A 17,950-nucleotide genomic window follows, 5' to 3' on the forward strand; every position below is an offset into this window, starting at 1 on the left:
AAGCCCGAGAGTGGAAGGAGTATTCTCTAGTGTTGGGGTTGAGATCTCTCCACACGTCGCACAAGCCCAGGGCATTGGTGAAAGAGGCGAGTTTGGTGGTTACGTTGGGATTTCTATCGCGTAAATGTGAGCGGTCTAAAGTTATGTCCATGACTTCATTGAAGTCCCCTCCCAGTATCATGGTATTGGAAGTATCTTTTGTGATTAGGAGGGAGATATCGGTGAGTAGATACGGTAGTAGAGTGGGTGGTGCGTAAACCGGTAGTAGTTCAATGGAATGGTCCCAGAGCATCATTTAACAAAAGAAAGACTCGGGGGAATGCAAATAGCCACGAGATTTGTCCCCTTAATAAGGCTTGCGACTGCTTCCGAACAAAAGAATCTCGTAGCTCCCATGTAGGCCCTCCCTAAGCATGAAACCCACCAATTAGATGGCCACCTTAGCAAACAAACCAATTATGCCAGTGGGTAATACATACACTTTTAATATTTTATTAAATTGACAGTAATATGGTCATATTAATATGATTGTAAAATACAGCAAAAACACTGAACTGTTAAAAACACATTTCATATCATTTTAAATATACAAATTACTAAGTGTCGTTATACCATACCTCAAAACACTCTAAAAAACCAAAACTAATTAACAGAAATAACTGACTTATAGTACAGAAAAAGAGACCCTATAAAAAAATACCAAAGATAGTCCCTATCATAGGGGGTACTTTCTTACAACACTTTATGTTATTATTCTATGAATCCGCATCAAACCTGGTGTGCGGTTCTCAATTGTTCAATTCTTAATTGCACAGTATTGGTTAGAGTACAACACACAGAAAAACCCTTTCTGCCCGTACATGTACCTGCCCCCGGTGTCTTGGGCGACTGTGTGAAGTTGGAAGGGGAGTTTCTTGTGTATCAGGATCATGGTACCCCTTGAGCCCATGGTGAAGCCTGCGTGCGGTGCAAGTCTGTAGTTCGTGCGTTTGAATAGGGTACACTCTGTACCTGCAAGGTGTGTTTCAGACAAAAATACTATGCCTGGTGCGTGTCTATTTAGGAATTGCCTTACCAAGCGACGTTTGATTGGGCTGCCCATACCGTTCACGTTCCATGTCATGAGCTGGAGGGTTCTGGAAGTATTTGTGCTTATGTTATGTGATGCCATGTCTGCCTGTGCTTGGGACAGTGTGCGTTGCTGCTGGTGCCTTTGCGCGCCGGGCTGCTTTGTATCCACGTGGAGTTACCCGCATGCCTGACTGTGTTAAAGTTCGTGCTTGACTGGTCCTGTATTTACCTAAACTTAACAAACCCCTAAACTCCCACCCTATACTCCTCCCAACTAGAAGCATCTGTCGCCCAAACATAAGAGCCTTAAGTCGTCAACTGGACAACTTACATGCGGCTAACTGAACGTAGGTCAAAAGTGGTTTCCCTAAACTAGCTGCATCCCGGGAGAGTCTCCTCTGGTGCCGCCTGTAGTGTGGCTATAGGGGGGGACCTCCGACGCGCGGGGGCGGATAGTTCCCGCGGCCACGGTGTAGTTGTATATGTTGCCTTGTTTTTTAAATTTGGGATTTAATGGGTCCATAGGATTTAGTGATACCTTGTGTAGTCGCTGCTGGGTTGCGTGGCCTTGCTGGAGCTCAGGGCAAGGATCATTCTCCATTGTCCTCTGGGAGGTCATGCGCAGGTGGTTGTCGGTGTGCTTGTTGAGGCTCAGGCAGTGGTCTGTGGTTTCTTCCCCTACCTCTCTGAGCTCTTGACCAGTCTCCTTCTATGTGTTGTTCAGCCCAGCGCCAAGCTTCTTTGGGATCATTGAAATGGACCCTGGTTCCCTTGTGGTAGATCTTAAGTTGTGCCGGGAAGAGCAGACCATATTTGACACCCAGTTTTTGCAGTTGCTTCTTGAGGAGCTCGAAGGATTGTCTCGCTCTCTGTTCCTCCCTCGTTTAGTTGGGAAAGAAGGACATTTTTGAGCCGTCAAAGGTAATCGTGCCCTTGGCACGTGCATGCTGCAGTAATGCATCCGGTCTCTGTGATTTAAGAACCTTGCTATTACTGTGCGTGGAGGGGCCCCTGGTGTTGGTCTGCCCGTGGGCACTCTGAGCTCTCTCTATAGAAAAGAACTTGGAGAAGGCGTCTGGTTCGTATAGATCAAGAAGCCATTGTTCAAGAAAGAGTTCCATGCATGCGCCTTCGACCCTCTAGGGTATGCCGAGTATGCGTATATTATTTCGCCTGGATCTTCCCTCTCCACCCTCGATTCTATCCTCCAACACTTTAAGCTTTGACGTGACATTTCTAAGCTGTTGTTGCATGTCGCGTACCCTGTCCTCTGTGTTGGAAATGCGTTGTTCGGCTTTGCCGGTGCGTGCAGATAGTTTTTGAAGGTCATGCCTGAGGAGGGATACGTCCAGGCTTATCCCGTCCATCTTCTGTTCCATTGACGTGCGGGAGTCTGCTATGGCGGCCATAACGTCCCTCAGTGAGAGTGTATGATCTGTCTCTAGTGCTTCCGGGGATTGGGGGTCAGGAAGCTGTTGTGAGGGGATAGTGTACTGGTCCATTCTGCTTTGGGTGGGTAGTTTCTACACTGTCTTTCCCCATGATTCTTAAAGCACTTACAGGTCGTAGTATTTGCTCAGTATTCGGCCTGTGGTGGATGACAGGTATTTTGCTTTGCCACTCCCTTTTGGTAGCTTGCTATCGCTGTGGTCTTGTTCCAGTCCTTCTGCAGGGTTTCGTTTATGCTCCCTTGGCCCGGGCCGGCGCCGGAGAACCTCACCGCCTCCTCTTGGTTGTTTCTTAGGTGTGCCAGTGGTATTGGGGCCTTGGGCTAAGTTTGTCTACTATATGTGGTAACGGAAAGCGGGCCAGCATGTGATGGGGGGGCACCTCTGGGCTCAGGTTTTAGTGCTGTGGGTCAGTTTACTGTTATGTGCCCCAGGAGGCGCTCTGCCACTCACCAGTTGGTTGCGAGCGGCTCCAGCCACAACGCTCGATCTGTTCGTTGTGACCCCGAGGTGCGCCTTGCTCTTTTCCCGGCAGTGTGCGCGCCTGTCATGCTGTCGGGCACGGGCAGGCGTGGTTGGCGCACGGCGCCGTTTCACTCCTTCAACGCCCCCACTAGCTTCTTGGTGCTGCTCGCGGGAGGCACAGTGTGCTTATGACTCCTCCACAGGGATGGCTGACCAGGGATTGCTTCGTGCAGGTCTGCACGGAGCCCTCCCGGGGTTGTACGCGCACTGCCTGTTCCGACCCCAGCTGCTCTCCAGGGGCCCGCTTGATGCCCCGCGGCTTGTGCGCACTACATGGCGCTGACACAGAGCTGCGCCGGTCCTCTGTTCTCGGTACCCGGCCAGCGTCTTCACCTTCCGCTGCGGCCGCTGTGTGTCCTGTCGGGGGGGAGGAGCGCCCTCCGTTTGCAGGCCAGCCCCCAATCCTCCCTTCCTATGGGGCCGTGTGGATGTCCCGAAGCGCGCCAACACCAGCACTGGCTACCGTCACCACCAGCAAGTCCACGGGGTGTTGTGACCCCGTGGAGGATCACCAGGTCTCCAAGTCTTTCACTGTCCCGCCGGGGTCCCGCTCGTGGGCCGGAGCGTCGCCAGAGCCCCCCCATGGGGCAGCGCCTCTCCTACGATGCCGCAGGCGGGCAGAAGAGGACCACTGTCGCTGCAGCGTAGTCTTACTCCTCAGCGGTCGGTTTCGGACCCCGGCGGCCATCTTTGAGGCAGGCCGAGCGGGGTCCGTGCAGAGTTCGTCGTGCTCCAGGCTCCCGACAGTGGGCGCATTTTCCTCCGTTTCTTCTCTTCGTGTGAGCACGGCGTCTTCAGACACCTCACATGAGGGTGCATGCACCTATATTTTGATAAAATTACGCTATTATCTCAGGATGAATGTCGCGTCCGTGGGAGATAGCGAGACTCACGTCTTCCTCATCTCGCTGCTGGTGACGTCTTTATTTGACAATGTGACGCCTCCCAATCTGGAATTTGACAGAGTCCACAGAGCAGGAGGACCTCAGAAAGGCCCGAGGTCAGTCCTCATAAAGTGTCACTACTACAAGCAAAGGCAAGATATTCTACGGAGAGCAAGGGAGAAGGAGCCCATAGAATTTGAGGGGTCCAACGTTAAGCTTTTTCAGGATCTCTCTGCTACTACATTAAACATGATAAGGGGTTTCCGCCCCCTAACAGCTTGGTTACAAGAACAAGGGATACGCTATCGATGGGGACACCCCTTCTCTTTTAATTTCGAGCATGAGGGTGAAAATTACAGTCTAACCTCGGAGAACGAAGCCAGAAGAGCCCTGGAACACCTGCAAATAAGCATGTCCAATCCTGTCAACGATCAAACCAGAAAACCCAATGGGCCGCAGCAGAAGAACTTTCCCATGTCCCCCAGGAGAGGCCGAGCTCCTGGAAAATGGAAATGTAAACGACTCAACGCTCCCTGAAATAGGCTACCTTTCTGATTCTCTTTCTTTTCGCAATCCACTGAGAACGTAACAGAACTGGAGAACATTTGCCCTGAAGCTAAGGGTGTTTTTTTGCCTCCAATGAGAGCACATACAGATGTTTAAAATGTGTCTTTGGGTATTATTGCTATAGTACTGTTGGGAAGTTTCTGGAAAATGTAAGTTTATGTTATGATGATTCATTGCATGAAGATTCTTGCTGTATAGATTTTGGTATCACAATAGTTCAGAATAATTGTCTGGAGAGGGGGCCTTGTAGTGTAGCCCTTGTCTATTGTTGGAAAATGCCAAATTCGGGCTCTTCCAGGGGAAGGGAGAGGGGGGGAACAGTCATCAAAAAAGAAAAAGAGCACAATTCCACACCTTACCAGTTATGTGATCCCAGTCTTTTACAATACCAGTCCAGCCATTCCTTAAACACAGATTGACCATTAACATTACTAATGATACTCATTAGATAGGTGACACAGCACCAACAAGCGACTCAACATGACAGCTCCTGAAGGGCATAGCATTCGGATCCTTGAATGTCAAGGGCCTGAACGCACCACATAAATGTTCAATGTTCGCACACCAATTTAAGCTCTCAAAACTGGATATCCTGTTTGTCAGGAAACAAAATATGTACAAGAGCAGGAATGCAGAATACTGCGTTAAGACATCGGGGGCACATTATGGGCCTCAAGCGATGTGAAGAAGGGCAGGGTAGGCATCCTATATAGAAAATCATTGGGCCTCCAGATAAAACACATTTATAGGCAAGACCAAAGTAGATTTGTAGCCTTGAAGGGGACACTAAGGTCATGTTCGGTCACACTATGCTCAGCATACGCCCCTAATCAGAACCAATCACAATTTAGCGAGTCCCTGTTTAATTTCCTGGAGGGTTGGCGAGAGGGAACATTGGTGTGAGGGGGGGGACTTCAGTGTGGTAGCAGATCCCAACTGGGACTGGGATTTGGTGAGACAAGACGCCCACCCACCAAGCAGTCTTCAAAGGGAGAGATTCCTGAGCCAACTGCGGGAACATCATTTAATAGATTCAATGTGGACGACGCAGCCAGGCAACAAAGCTTTCATTTATTTTTCACCCCCACATCACGCATACTCACGAATTGACTACTTGCTGGTGGGGGCGGAAAGCGAGTACTAATTTGTCAATGCAACCATAGAAATAGTGACATAGTCTGACCATGACCTCTGCAAATTGAACTTAGACCTAGGCCCTCCTCATTGCACAGAATGGAGATGGGTATGTAACGATTATCTCTGTAGAGACCCAATATTCAAAGAATCACTCAGAGAAGCAATAAAATACTATTTCAGCACAAACGATAGGGGTGACTTAACTGAGCACGGTCAGGGAAGCGGGCAAAGCCACCATAAGGGGAATCCTCGTATCGGAAGGGGTTACAAAGGAAAATAGTTAGGATGAAAAGGGAGGAAGGGCTCCAAACTTAGATTGTGCAGCGAGAACACAGACTCCGTGCGCACCCAATTGAGGCAAACCTAATCCTGGAGCAGATCAAAGTAAGTTGAGAGGAACCTGGTAGCATCTGGCAGGGAGGGGCATTAAAACAATTGAGATATTTAAAACAAATATTCTATGAGAAGGGGGATAAAGCCCATACCATGCTGGCTAACCGCTTACATAAACAAAGAGCGGATAGAGCAGTTTACAAAATTAAGAACAAACTGAACAGTGTTGACCGACCCTCGCAAGATTACAGACCGTTTCTCAAGATTCTACCATGAATGATACACCGCCAGAAATAATGGGTCAGACACCGACATTGAAAGGTACTTATCCAACCTACCGCAGGCCCCAATGGCACAAGACCATTTAGATATGTTAAATAGCCCGATATCTACTGAAGAAGTTCAGAGTGCCATTTGCCATCTCAAACCAGGCTCTGCACCGGGACAGGATGGGTACACGCCAGCCTCCTATAAAGAGACCAGTAACACCCTGACCGAACTTTTTAACTCAATATTGGAGTCAAGCCACACCCCCCCTTCTTTTTCTGAATCAAGAATAGTAGTGATCCCCAAAGAAGGGAAAGATGCCTTCGAATGCGCATGGTATTGTCCAATTTCACTAATAAATGTTGACGCAAAACTCTTTGCCAGAATCTTGGCCACCCGCTTGGCCCAGATTCTCCCCCAACAAATATACACGGACCAGGTGGGCTATATAAAAGGCAGGCAAGGGTCCGATAATATAGTAAAACCTTAGATCTCATGGCCATCCCTGACAAAAATGAAGACTGCCCCATTTTAATGTCTATAGACGCCGAAAAGGCATTCGACCATGTCGAATGGCCTTTTCTAAATGCTGTCACGAAATGGGCGGGTCTGGGTGAGGTGTGGGCTCTGTATCGTAACTCAACAGCTAAAGTCTTAGTTAATTGCATCCCCTCTCGCTTGTTTGCCGTAACCTGTGGCACGAGACAGGGCTGCCCACTTGCCCCCTTACTGTATGCCTTAGTTATTGAGCCCTTTGCACAGAACGTAGGATCTTGCTCACAAATACACGGTATAACAAGAGTGGGAAGGGAATACAAACTCGCAATGTTTGCAGATGGCATTCTGACATACCTCACCCACCCCCAAGATTCTATCCCTGCTTTTTATCAAAACCATGGAGGAATATGGAGCATTTTCGGGATTCCAAGACACCGCTAACCTCCCATCCCAACTCATAACAAAATGGGGTTTTCAACTGTAAACAAATGGCATACGATACCTGGGGGTAGAGATTATATCAACCTTATCTGAACTGTTCGAGGCAATTTTATGTGCCCCTGTGGAACACTCTTAAGGCTGTCCTGGACAGATGGACAAAGCTATCTCTCTCTTGGGCTGCTAGGTTCACTACGATTAAAATTAATGTTCACCCAAGATTTTGATTTTTATTCCAATCTCTCCTGGTAGCGGTCCCTGAAGCTTTTTTAGTGAAGGTCAAACACGCCTTACTGGCCTTCTTGTGGGCAAACGGAAAACCTAGAATACCATATACAACACTGATCCTGCCAGAGGATAAAGGGGGCACCTGTAACGCTCACCTGATTCCCACAGAGGCGCCAGTCTTGACTGGGTGAATGCCTTATCTTCAAAGGTGATGTGTAACACACGGTTGGCTCTTTGGGCTGGACCTCTGTGCACTGTATGTCTGACTTGAAGAGTAAGATGTCTGCAGATAGAAAATATGGGATTAATGAACTGGGGTTATTGGGTGCCTCTCTCATCTTCCCTTTCTCTTCTCCTGTAGAACCGCAAAGGTTAACGCCCTCACCTTAGGTAAGTGAACGCCGAGCTCTCCATCTGCCTCGGGGCAGGGTGCCGTAACCAGTTTCTTCACTGGATAAGGGTGCAGGCCTCTTGACCTCAGAGGACTGCTGTCCGTCGTTAACTGCACGAACGGTAAGTTCTGGGCACTTCAAATGTCTTAAAAGTCTTTTGTAATGATATCTCTTGTTTTGCAGGGTTCCGGCGATGGCGGATGGCGGGCTGATGAGAGTTGAGGATTGAACCCGCGTGAGGAATAGAAGCGCCTGGAAGCACGTAAGTAAGCGCTTGTAGCCTGCTTCACGATGCGCACTAACTGTCCCTTTTATCTTGCAGGTACAAGTTCGGAGCTTTAGAGAAGCTGAAGGGTGCTGGAATACCCACTGGATTCGGCGTGGGAAGGAGTAATGGCACGTGAGTAATAAAGTTGCCCAATGTCTTTAAACGCACCTTCTTTTGTCTTTCAGATGCGGGATGCAGCGCCGAAGGCCTCCGGAGCGTGCAAAGAGCTGGTAAGCTTTTGTCTTTCAGATGCCGGAATGCAGTGCGAAGACCTCCGGAGCATGCAAAGAGTAGGTAAGCCTTTGTCTTTCAGATGCCGGAATGCAGCGCGAGGCGTTGGTGACAGCCGATGGACCAGGTAAGAGATGCGCTGCCACTGAAGACTGTAGTGCTAACCTGTTCTTTCTTTGTCTTTACAGGTGCTGCTGAAGACTGGATTCCAGGATGGTAAGCCTTTGTTCCCTTAGGCCCAGGATCAGAAGCAGAAGACACGATGAGCGTTCTGCTGCAGAGAGTGCAGAATAACACAAAGCAAGATTCATCCATCGGGTGTGGTTTAAATAGCCTCCTGTAGTGCTTAGGTGTCTCCTTCCACAGTCACGCCTAGGTAAGAAAAGAGTTCCTGCTTTCCAGAAGAGTTCCAGTGTTCTTAACCTAGGGAGTGGCTCCTGCCCCACCCAACAGGAAAAGTAGTCCCAAACAGAAGAGGATCAGGGGTTCAACTGGCAGGTAAGTAAGCAGCATGGTCTGCTGCAGGTAAGTCCACCCAAGCATTATGAGCCCGGCGCTTCCAGCGCTGGGACTGGGCATCTTTATGAGCCTGGTGCCACTGGCGCCAGGACAGGGTCCAAAAGGTCCCAATTGGGACTGGCTGGCACTCGGAACCGGGGCTATGGGTCTGCTTCCAAGGGAGTCGGGCAAGTCCTGATCTTTTGGAAGCAGAGATCATGACAGTACCCCCCCTCAAGGCCCCTCCCAAACCGGGCTTCTCCGGGGGTTTGGGCTTGTTAGGAAATGTTCGATGAAATCTTTTGATTAGACAAGGCGCGTGGACATATTCTGCAGGTTCCCAGGATCTTTCTTGGGGACCGTAACCTTTCCAGTCAATCAGGTAAAATAGTTTAGATTTGGAGATCTTGGAATCCAGGATGCTTTTGACTTCAAACTCGAGTTCTCCATCAACTAGAATAGGTTTTGGAGATGTAGTTAGTCGGGTTTGAGGTTGCATGGGTTTTAATAGAGAGATGTGGAAGACCGGATGTATCTTCATGTGAGGGGGCAAGTCCAACTTGACCGCTACTGGATTTACTATGGAATAGGGACCAAGGTATCTTGGGTTGAATGTGTGTGGTCCTTTTAGAGGTAGATATTTGGTGGATAACCAGACTTGATCTCCTACTTGATATTGGGGGGCTTCCTTCCGATGTTGGTCTGCTCCTTTCTTGTATTGTTCTTTAGCCCTTTGAAGGTGAGCAACGGCTTCCTTAAAGGCTTGGGTGATTGTAGAATGCAGGTGGTCTACTGCTGGTGTTCCAAGATCTTGGAGTGGATCCAACTCCGAGGTTCGAGGGTGACTACCGTATAAAAGAAAAAACGGGGTCTTCCCAGTTCCCGAGTGGACAGAGTTATTGTAGGCATATTCGGCTATCCAAAGGATATCTTTCCAAGTTTTTTCAGTTTGTTGTAGCATGCAGCGCAAATACTGTTCCAGAGTTTGATTGGTCCTCTCGGTTTGTCCGTCGGTTTGAGGGTGGTGGCTGGTCGAAAGTCTCACATCAATTTGAGCCGACCGACAGCAACTTCGCCAAAAATGAGAAATAAATTGACTACCTCGATCCGAAATTAGAACTGAAGGAAAACCGTGCAGTCGGACGATGTTTTCGAGAAATTCTCGGGCCAGAGTTGCTGCTGTTGGTAAGCCTTTGAGTGGAATGAAATGCGCCATCTTGGAGAATAGGTCCACGATTACTAGGATCGTATTGTATCCGGAGCATGGAGGTAGATCGGTGATGAAGTCCATAGAAAGCGTATGCCAAGGGTGAGGCGGGATGTCAATAGGGCGTAAGAGGCCGGCTGGTTTTTCCTTTTGACTCTTGTTTTGGGCGCATACTCCACAGGACATTATAAAGTCTCTGATATCTTTTTTCCAAGACGGCCACCAGAAGTAGCGCTTGATCTTTTCCGAGGTCTTGGTCATACCGGGATGTCCTTCCATTAAAGAATCGTGATAACAAGAGATTACCTTTTTCTGTAAATCTGTGCTGGGCAGGTATAACCGTTCTTGGAAATATAATAGGTTGTCCTTCACCGTAAAGTCCTTTCCCTGCAGATGCCAATTCTGTATGTCTGCTGGAGTTACCAGTAGCCTGGCTTTATCCTTAACTTCCTCTATGGATTGTGTGGCGATTACACCTACAATTCTTTGTTCGGGAATGATAGGTACAGGTTTAGGATTGATCAAATGTTCTTCCACTCCCATCCGAGAAAGGGCATCAGCTTTACCGTTTTTTGTACCAGGTCGATAGGTAATTATGAAGTCAAACTCGGCAAAGAATAGTGCCCAACGGAGTTGCCTAGAGGATTGAGCTTTTGCGGTTTTCAAATATTGCAGGTTTCGGTGATCTGTAATCACAGTAACGGTGTGTCGGGCCCCCAGAAGATAATGCCGCCAAGCCTTAAAGGCGGACATGATAGCTAGAAGTTCCTTATCAGTAATAGTGTAATTGATTTCAGGAGGTGAGAATTTGCGGGACCAAAATGCCACGGGATGCAACTGATTGGTTACTGGGTCCTTTTGTGATAGAACTGCCCCCATGGCAAGGCTCGAAGCATCAGTTTCAACAATGTAGGGGAGTTCTGGGCGAGGATGTTTTAAGATCGGTGCAGAGATAAATCTAGTCTTCAAATTCTGGAAAGCTTGTTCCGCCTCGGTAGACCATTCAAAACGTTTGTTTTTCTTTAACAAGGCGGTGATGGGCTGGACTATTCGAGAGAATTCGGGGATAAACCTGCAGTAAAAGTTAGCGAAGCCTAACATGCTTTGAACACCTTTTACAGAGGATGGCGATGGCCATTTGAGAATTGCATCGACCTTCTTTGAATCCATACGCACTCCGCTAGGTGATAATATGAATCCCAAGAATTCAACTTCAGTCACGTTGAAAACACATTTTTCCAACTTAGCGAAAAGTTTGTGTTGACGCAATCTCTCGAGGACCATTTTCACATGTTTCCGATGTTCAGTTTCCGATGAAGAATAAACGAGGATGTTGTCAATGTAAACAACAACACACACATCTATGAGCTCTCTGAGGACATCGTTCATAAAATATTGAAAGGCGGCCGGGGCATTGCAAAGTCCGAAGGGCATGACCTGATATTCGAATAGCCCATACTTGGTGCGGAAGGCCGTCTTCCATTCATCGCCCTCTTTTACTCGTACCAAGTGGTAGGCTCCTCTAAGAGCCAGCTTTGTATATATGCATGCTTTTCTGACTTGGTCCAGGAGTTCAGGGATCAAAGGTAACGGATATCTATTCTTAACGGTGATCTGGTTCAGGGCGCGATAATCTATACAAGTTCTAAGGTCCCCTTCTTTTTTTGGAACGAAGAACAAAGCTGAGGAAGCAGGGGACTTGGAAGGACGAATAAACCCATTCGCTAGGTATTGATCCAGGTATTGTCGGAGGTGAAGATTCTCAGGCTCGGTGAGGGCATGAATTCTACTACAAGGAGGAGTAGATCCAGGTATCAGGTCTATCTGGCAGTCATAAGACCTATGAGGAGGTAGAGAGTTAGCCTGATCCTTCCGGAAAACATCTTGGAATTCTAGGTATTCAGGAGGTAACTGGGGAGCCTCCGAGGAAATTGCTGCCAGTGCAACACCAGGTCGAGGGTGACAAGTAGAGACACATTCTGGAAACTGAACCGTTCTTGCTCGCCAATCGATCTGAGGATTGTGCTTCTCTAACCAAGGAATTCCTAGAATAATCTGGAACTGAGGGGCCTTGATCACATCGAACACGATCTTCTCGTGGTGTCCATCTTGACTTACTAGCGTCACTTCTTGGGTGGTATGCGTTACTGGTCCGGAGGCTATCTCCGTACCATCCACCGTAGTAATGACGTCCTTTACAGCCTTTGGACAAAGAGTCAGATTCATCCTCAACACCATTTCATGATCCACATAATTGCCGATGGCACAGCTGTCGACGTAAGCTTCAATCGCATGTAATCGATCCGGATGTTCAGGGCTAATGAGGACCATAGGTATCACGAAATGCGAGGTCACGGAACTGGTTTTAACGCTCGGCAAGAGGACCTCTATTCTTGTCGGGCGAGGTCGTTTCCCTGCTCAGAGTTTGTGACCCTGGTAACTGCAGCTCCTACTGCCTTCTTGGCTGGTTTCACCGGACAGTCTCAAAGAAAGTGCCCCGAGTTTCCGCAATAGAGGCATAATTGCAGCTGTTTTCTCCTTTCCCGCTCCTTTTGTGTTAGTGGTCCTTTCAGGCCCCCTATTTGCATGGGTTCCCCGGAGTCTACTCCTTTGGTAGGAGTTGGTGGTTTGGAAAATACTCGAGCATCAAACTTGGAACGATCGGCCTTCCTGTTCTGCAGTCTGTGGTCAATTTGAACGACTAAGTCAATATAGTCCGAACAGTCTTGCGGGGGATTCACTACTTGGGCTAACACATCTTTGAGCTCTCCACGTAGACCTCTATAAAACAGCGTAATCCTTTTGTCCTCAGGCCATCGAGTTTCCACTATCAGTCTGTTGAAAGACGCAATATAAGCCAAAAGGTCTTGATTACCCTGTCGCAATGAAAGGAGCTCATTGTCCAAGGCCTGCCCCTGTGAATGTCTTGCAAACAGTTTTTCCATACTGAGCTGAAAAGCTTGAAAATCATGGAGAACCGGATCATCTTGATTAACTAGAGGGATCGACCAGTCTGCCGCATTGCCACTAAGGTACGGATGCACGAAAGCTACCTTAGCTTGATCAGTTGGAAAGGCTGCTGGCCGGCATAAGTAGTGCAACCGGCACTGATTAATAAATACTGCAAACCTCTTTGGGTCACCAGAAAATCGTTCGGGCAGAGCCAGAGGTACATTCCCAGGTAGGTTGATCTGCACTGGGTTCGTAGAGGATGTTGAACGAAGATTTGCCCCTGATGCGGGTAACAGAGTTTGTCCGGCTTGTGACTGTAGCAATTGTCTAGCGAGATCGTCTGTTCGCTCCTTGGAAATAATCAGTTCCCTTCTTAGAGCACTTGTTTCCTGACGGGTTGCATGCACTTCTGCTCTTAGTTTCCCAAGTAACAGGGCTAGCTGGTCGGTATCCGAGGTTTCCATAGCGCCTGGGTGGGAGTTTTGCGATAGGCTTTGCGTTCTGTAACGCTCACCTGATTCCCGCAGAGGCGCCGGTCTTGACTGGGTGAATGCTGTATCTTCAAAGGTGATGTGTAACACACGGTTGGCTCTTTGGGCTGGACCTCTGTGCACTGTATGTCTGACTCGAAGAGTAAGATGTCTGCAGATAGAAAATATGGGATTAATGAACTGGGGTTATTTGGTGCCTCTCTCCTTTTCCCTTTCTCTTCTCCTGTAGAACCCCAAAGGTTAACACCCTCACCTTAGGTAAGTGAATGCCGAGCTCTCCATCTGCCTCGGGGCAGGGTGCCGTAACCAGTTTCTTCACTGGATAAGGGTGCAGGCCTCTTGACCTCAGAGGACTGCTGTCCGTCGTTAACTGCAAGAACGGTAAGTTCTGGGCACTTCAAATGTCTTAAAAGTCTTTTGTAATGATATCTCTTGTTTTGCAGGGTTCCGGCGATGGCGGATGGCGGGCTGATGAGAGTTGAGGATCGAACCCGCGTGAGGAATAGAAGCGCCTGGAAGCACGTAAGTAAGCGCTTGTAGCCTGCTTCACGATGCGCACTAACTGTCCTTTTATCTTGCAGGTACAAGTTCGGAGCTTTAGAGAAGCTGAAGGGTGCTGGAATACCCACTGGATTCGGCGTGGGAAGGAGTAATGGCACGTGAGTAATAAAGTTGCCCAATGACTTTAAACGCACCTTCTTTTCTCTTTCAGATGCGGGATGCAGCGCCGAAGGCCTCCGGAGCGTGCGAAGAGCTGGTAAGCTTTTGTCGTTCAGATGCCGGAATGCAGTGCGAAGACCTCCGGAGCATGCGAAGAGTAGGTAAGCCTTTGTCTTTCAGATGCCGGAATGCAGCGCGAGGCGTTGGTGACAGCCGATGGACCAGGTAAGAGATGCGCTGCCACTGAAGACCGTAGTGCTAACCTGTTCTTTCTTTGTCTTTACAGGTGCTGCTGAAGACTGGATTCCAGGATGGTAAGCCTTTGTTCCCTTAGGCAAAGGATCAGAATCAGAAGACACGATGAGCGTTCTGCTGCAGAGAATGCAGAATAATGCAAAGCAAGATTCATCCATCGGGTGTGGTTTAAATAGCCTCCTGCAGTGCTTAGGTGTCTCCTTCCACAGTCACGCCTAGGTAAGAAAAGAGTTCCTGCTTTCCAGAAGAGTTCCAGTGTTCTGAACCTAGGGAGTGGCTCCTGCCCCACCCAACAGGAAAAGTAGTCCCAAACAGAAGAGGATCAGGGGTTCAACTGGCAGGTAAGTAAGCAGCATGGTCTGCTGCAGGTAAGTCCACCCAAGCATTATGAGCCCGGCGCTTCCAGCGCTGGGACTGGGCATCTTTATGAGCCTGGTGCCACTGGCGCCAGGACAGGGTCCAAAAGGTCCCAATTGGGACTGGCTGGCACTCGGAACCGGGGTTATGGGTCTGCTTCCAAGGGAGTCGGGCAAGTCCTGATCTTTTGGAAGCAGAGATCATGACAGGAGCTCATCAAAATCCATGCAATACAAAATGCACAACGCAAGATTATTGATGAGGTGGCACTATTCCCCCCAGCATCTATCTAGAATGTTCCCCGGTACCTCCCCGTACTGTTGGAGGGACTGCAGAGAGATATGTGACTATTGACATCAATGGTGGAAATGTGTGAAAGTCCAGACATACTGGAAGGAAGTTTTAGGGTGGATCCGAGCAATAGACGGCATCAGTAGAACACTCCCCCCGCTATTAGTCCTGTTCAGTATTGAACCAGAAGACGAGGACTCATACACTCTACTCTCCCACATGCCCCGAAACTTATTGTTAGCGGAAAGAGCGTGCCTAACAATCAAGTGGAAATCTAACGTCTTACCCTCTAAAAGAGAATGGATCATGAAAGCTTAATTCATATATGAGATCGAGAGCCTTACCGCAGCCTTACAAGGATCCTGTAAGCAAATAGACCTGATCTGGTTCTCCTTCATATAATACTACACAACATATTTGGAATCACTGAAAAGAGCACACTAACATGAACAGTGATATTTTTTATATTCCCCAACAGCCCTCATGGGGAGCCCCCGCTTGGACACTAATGAAGATTAGCTAATTTATTGCAGATGGTGGACAAGGTGTTTTATGAACATCTGCAAATAGTGGACTTTTCTGAGTAATGTTTAGCTTATTGGGGATGAGAAGCGAAGGGAGGAGGGGGGGGTAAGGGTAAAAGTAACAGGGACGTTAACTCAAAAATACGTTTTTTTGCTGTTGTCTAAGCACTCAATGTGTACTGTGCCTAATGTCTACCACTGTGAAATTAACACATGTATTGTGTTGCTATGACAATAACGGTAATACCAATAAAAATTATATTTAAAAAAAAAGTAGTTGGAATGAGGGGCGCTGTGTGCACGAACATTCAACATTTCTATGGTACACTCAACCCATTATTGGCAAAGTACCTGCAGAAAATGTTATCAGTTCTTGTGCTCTACTCTTCAGTGAATCAACATTTAGTAAAATCTCAAGGTTCTGTAAATGGTTAGGAGTTAAGTTAATTGGGAATACTGCATACTTCAACTATCAGAGAAATTACTTGTTCTCCAGCATTAGATCTTTCATAGATTCACATGCTGTGAATATTCCCCAGCGTGAAGCTGGGAATCCTCAGTTACCCTTTTGTTTGACTTTTTCAAAGAAAAACGTCAGTCTATTTTGGATGTTATCACGCTCCTCATGGGTACTTTAGGCCCCATCCAATGTGGCATCGAGTACTAAGCCCCTCCTTTACAGTCCTTCCTCAGATTCTAACCGTGTGTCACGCTGGAAGGAGTCCATGAGAAAACCAGTGAGAAAACCTTTTTTCTGTGAAAGTTCTACTTAAAAATTACATCAATAAGGAAATTCCCCTCAATATCTTCAGAGGGGAGGACAAGGCTGATATTGTTGTGGAAGATAACATTAGATGGAAGCCAATGCCAAGAAGATTTCATTTAAGGCCTGTGACACCTGTGGCCTTAAAAACATGTTTGAAGGCAACAAGCCCGGTGACTGCATTTACTGCCTCTACCCAAACCACTCAGTAGAGGTTTGTGATATTTGCAGGGGGTTTAGTGCCAAAACCCTCAAAGATAGGTACAGACGACTCATGTGTTGGCATCAGGAGGGAAATTAACCCCCTACGGAGTCAGAGTCCACGAGGAGCATGTGGAAAAATACCACCCTCAAAGGAAAGGGCGAGATCTGAGGAGAGGCCCATTAAAAAGCATAAGGATTGCCACGGGCCATCGTCAACTAAGGATACAAAAGGACAAAAAACCTCATTGTCATTGACCGTGCACAGAGAAAAACATAGGACGAATCTGAGGATAGCCCCGTCATTGTCACACTCGAAGAAACCGACAAATAGTTTGTCGACAGGAGCACCAGAAATCACGGAAGACTGCTTGTCAATGACAGACTTAGATTTCAGCAAAGCAGCCAAAACCACACGCCCGGCAAAGCCACGTTATCTTCGTCCACCAGTAAGAAACACGCCAGTAAAAAGCATACAACAACTAAGTCCTCATCAGTGGCAGATTTGTCAATGAATAAGGGCTCGTCAACAACAACTTAATCGACCAGAAGACAATGGTCATCAAATAAAAGCTCATCAGCGACTACTTCGTCAATAAGTAGACAACAAACACTAGGTAAACCATTGTCTACGACAACCAATAAACCTTCCTCCATGACGACCCGGTTGACGAATTAACATAGAATCCGTTCAGCAGTCTGTGGAGAAGTCACCACGCTCACCCAGAGGCACTCCAAAAGCTGAACTGGGAGCAACAGTAACACCTGAGGCCACAAAGCCCCCTCTGAACATAGGGAGCGGCAGTAGAATACAAAACTGCAGGATGCAAAGCAAATGCAGGTGGTTACTTTGTCTGTGTCACCTATTACTTACTCTGAGATAATGCTAGAGGATTTTTTGCAACACAAAATGTATACAGATTCTGAGGTACAGCAGGCCCAATCATCACAGTTTTGAGATTCAGAAGACTCCATAATCATTCAGCCACACTCTCCTAAACTACTTCCAAGGCCAGGTCGGGGTCGACCAAATGTTACCCCTTCAGAGCCGCTTCGGCATCCCGTTCCAGTGGGGTCATGCCAGACAATGCCAGGACCCAGTTACCCCTTGGGGATGGGCCAACCAATACCAGGGCCCAGTTACCAGTCCCAGGGCAACCACTAATGAACAGGCTAGTATTATTGTGAAACCCCCAGGTGTTACTGACCCTACAGGTCCTATCGTCATTTCAGTCTGCACTAGCACAACTACATGGCAGGTTAGCACTTCCTCAGCCAGGGATACCAGCTACATGGAAACTGTCAGCATGTCAGCAGCAAAGGATTTCACCCTCGAGATCTCTAACTAGTCTAGCTCTAGGTTAAGATCATCCTTACGGCGTACATCACCTACTAGGTCGTCACCTACCTGATTGAGGTCTTCATGAAGACCCACAGAACCACAACAGCACCAAAAGCGTGGGC

This window comes from Ambystoma mexicanum, chromosome 2q, assembly GCF_040938575.1.
Source record: "Ambystoma mexicanum isolate Mex_15411 chromosome 2q, UKY_AmexF1_1, whole genome shotgun sequence".
NCBI lineage: Eukaryota > Metazoa > Chordata > Amphibia > Caudata > Ambystomatidae > Ambystoma > Ambystoma mexicanum.